Here is a 4,090-nt window from a genome sequence, read left to right as displayed (position 1 = left end):
TTTTTTCCCACCAGTCTGAGTGTATAACAGCATCTCAGTATACATCATGAACAGGAAAAAAAAACACCTGCATTTATGACCTGAGTGACTTACCTGGTCGCAGCCTGAGTGTTAATTTCTGAGGAGAAATCTGTGTAACATCGGAATTGTCCTTCTGGGTTGCTATAGTTAGAGGCTTGTTTCTGTGAATTTCCACTTCTGAAATGGGAAATTCAATGAAATTCAACTGGCATCCTTTTGACAAAAGGTTTTCTGGAGTATCACACCTTCCATGAATTCCAACCGAGTCTGTGTAATTCTAAAGCAAACAGGAAAAGGGATGGATCAGTGAAATATATTTACTGACCAGCCACCAGCAGCAGCTGACAAAAGGTCAATCCAATGCCGAAGAACTAGAAACAAAGGTGCAGGTTATACAATGAGTGCAAACTAGTTCAGAAGGAGATCTAGAGGGCATCGAAATCTAAATTTGCCCTCCATGGGTCATGTCCCACAGCTGTATAATTAATGTAACTTACACCAGTTTGGTGTCCTGGGAGAAACTGCTCTATTGTTGGGGAATGGGAATTATGCCACTCTCACTTGGTTTCTTGCAGCTCTGGGAATGGGAACACAAAGCCCTTCTGAGCCTGTTGTTGTAAGGAAAACGCTTACAGGTCTATCTCACAAATTCACCAGCCTTTCCTAAGCAGTTTTGAACTGCTGGAGGAACATCATTTAATAACAGGAGAACAAATAATAAATTCCTACAGATTTTGTGAGAAAATGGAGGTGCACAGAATTCTCTGGACTCTGTTTTCCTTTGACCTACTCTTTCTCCTCAGCCCTCATTTTACTCATTCATTGAACCAACAAACACCGTAACTCCCCTCTCTCTCCAGGACTTATGGGGCTCCCACTACTCTGATATGTCCACTCACATCTGGCTCAGCATCCTCTCCTACCTCCCTCATCCATACAGGGAATTGCAAGCCTATCGATATCACCTGGATATCTTGCAGTTGGTTCTGGTTCCTCATTTCAAAGCACTTGACATACAATTCTTCCTGCAATGCAAACTCATATTTCAAATACAACATGGGCATTATCCCACGTAGCAGTGAAGTTAGTGGTTTGTTTCACAAAGAGGCTTTGATGCCTTATTACCATTTCCTAGAGCAATGTCTAGAATTTAGACTTGCAGGTCAGTCAGCTGACTCCTGAATTGAAAACTGCTATGGCCAACCAGGCTTTTTGGCGAAAGCTGGGAAATGCCTGGCAGAACTAACACCAGAACACTCACTGCCTTATTGATGGCCATGGCCCATGGCATGGGACAGCTCTTTACTCCCAGGTTTGATTGAACTCAGATTGCTTGCCCATTACACCACAAATAATATCTGAATTCAGTCACTGAGGATCTTTCTACCCAAAGCAAAACATATTCACTTTAAACTTATTAAGAACAGAATTCAGCCTTTCCTTGCAACCAAAACTCATGGCTGATACTTGTCAGAGATTGTGAACAGCAATTTGTAGTGCTTCAGACGAAATCTGATTATCTTGCTCAGAGAAGACTCTCACCAAGCCCTTCTTCACTACAGTACACACAGAGACCAGTGTTACAGAGCTTTCACAGGGAGAACTATACCACCTCCTGTAGTTACACACTTTCAATTGTTGGCTTTTTGAAACGTGCATGCAGAGGTAAACTCATGTTTCAAATATACCTAGAAGGCACATTTTTATCCTATAGAGGATTTTTTAAGTCAATACATTGTTTTCCATTTTCTCAATGTATGTGGCAGTATTTCAAATCCTGATCAAATTTCAAGAAAATCCTGTTTCTGTGGTTGAGTGCAAACAGAAACTCCTGAAAACACACTATGTTTTGTTGTTGTCGTAAATTGGGTGGGTTTCTTTTTTCTTTTTGGAGTGTGTTGTTTTGTGTGTTTTCCCCCCATGGTAACTTTATATACAAATTGCTGAATTATATTTAGCAATCTTCTTCAAAAAAAGTATTCTTTGATCTTTGTAAGTTACTTCATACAGCAATACAGTATTCCTATCCTATGCGTTATTCTGCTGTTTTTAAAAGGTGGGAATATGTTCTGATTTACAGTTCTGCTGCTACCATGAAAAATATTCAGTTTCTCACTATTTCTGGCAATTTTTAAATTACAATAGCTAACTTTCTTGTCAGAATTAATTAACTAGGACCTAGAAGACTTGCTAGAATTATGGAGATATTTATCATCTTTCACAGGGGAAAATTTTAAAAGCAGAGATGGTAATTGGCTTGCTTGGAGTTACACAGAAAGCCTGTAAGAGATCTGTAGGAAACAAATCCAAATATTTATGTTAAAGCCCTATGTTTTTGCCAAAACACTTGCACCTATGTCATAATTAATTAGAAAACTGACACTATTGTCCTATTTGAAATCAGCCAGAGCTGATACGACACAGATAATAATACAGCTTAAAGTCTGTACTTGAATTCCCCTTTTGATTCCCAGGAAGGCATCACTAAGCACTGCATGCATTACAAAACCACGGGCTAACCCAGTTAAGTCAATACTTTGTCACTCAGAGCCACTACAAACATTTCAAGTTTAACTTTGAAATTTTTGGTATCATCTACCTCTTGGAAACACCAAGCACAGTGCGGTCCGGAAAGCAAACAATCTTCACAAGTCACTCCACTTTCCAGAGAACAGGTCCCTAAGTTTAAATCCAAGAAGACAAAAAGGTTTTAATAATGTTTAATCATTCAGTCTGTGATGAATCTGCTCACATTGAGAACATAGGAAGAAAACTATAAACATTTAGCCATACATAGTGTTACTGATAAAGTCCTTCCCTAAAGATATTTCTATTAGTAGAACATTAACTCTGGGAAAAACAAAACAAAACAAAGAAAACAACAGCAACACAATTGCTGATAATTAACATACTTTTGCATGCTTTATAGGTGCCCATTCACTGAGAATATAGGAATGTGCTACTGGTTTGCTCCAGTGCACTCGATAAATTTTTCTGTTTGTTTCTGGTATGGGGCAAAACATTGTCAGCATAACCAAAACACCAACGGAGACACCAAACCCCAGATTTATGTATGCTCACTCTCTATACCTAAAATTGCTTCACCCAGGTCTGTAGATTCTTGATATTATTTTAATTTGTTGTGAAAGTACTGGTGAAACGTTGAGCCGCTTGTATGTTATTAAGCTTCTCAGTGAATCAAACAGTGATTAGTATAACCATAACTACTCAGATGCCTACCTATTTCATACATATTGCGCTATGTAATGTCCACATAAATCATAGACAAATTCACAGGGCTGCTCTTCAGCAGCATGTCAAGAAAACAGTCATCAAACAGAAAGTAGCAATTAAATACGGGAGACAAAAAGCTATTTAGTATCAACTTAAAGCAAGAAACAAAGCAAAAATGGTTTTGAAATGCATCTCACGGCCCCTGAGTCTTACCTTGCACATCATTATTTCTTTGCAGAAATAGGAAAAAGAGGCAAAGCAATTCAATCCCCATTCGTTTTCAGTGCTGGCTGTGTGACAAAAAGTGTTAGCGTGTTAATTATCGTCCACGGAAAGGCAGAATGTCGTAAAAATCATCACACATTCCCAAAGTGTATGCTTTCAGATGTCACCTACAACAGACTGCGAGGAAACTTCAAACCTATCAGCACAGAGCATGAATGAAAATGAAAACAACATCTACCGGGGCAGGTAAAGACGGCAGGCTGTACATAGAGGTAACCTGAACACGGTTATCACTTCCTTGTTTTCCTGTACTCCTTATAAGGTATACAGTCAGAAGGAAAATTCATTCAGGTGAAGACTTCTATCAATTCCAGTTACTCTGGGTCCTAAAGCAACCCATCCAAGAGCGTTTTTTTTTTGTGTGTGTGTGCATGTCTGTGTGTGTGTATTGAGCCACTCTAAAACAATTCCTTTAATTGTTCCCTGAGAGAATATGTTAGGTAAGAGATCGTAAGGTTGCTAAGTGAATATACCTGGAGAGATGTAAAAATCCCATTTTTTCAGATTCCCTGGTGTGGAGGGAAGCTTGTAAAGGCAGCTGTGGAAAAAA

This window comes from Meleagris gallopavo, chromosome 7, assembly GCF_000146605.3.
Source record: "Meleagris gallopavo isolate NT-WF06-2002-E0010 breed Aviagen turkey brand Nicholas breeding stock chromosome 7, Turkey_5.1, whole genome shotgun sequence".
In the NCBI taxonomy this organism is placed as follows: Eukaryota; Metazoa; Chordata; class Aves; order Galliformes; family Phasianidae; genus Meleagris; species Meleagris gallopavo.
Note: the sequence above shows the minus strand (reverse complement) of the source record.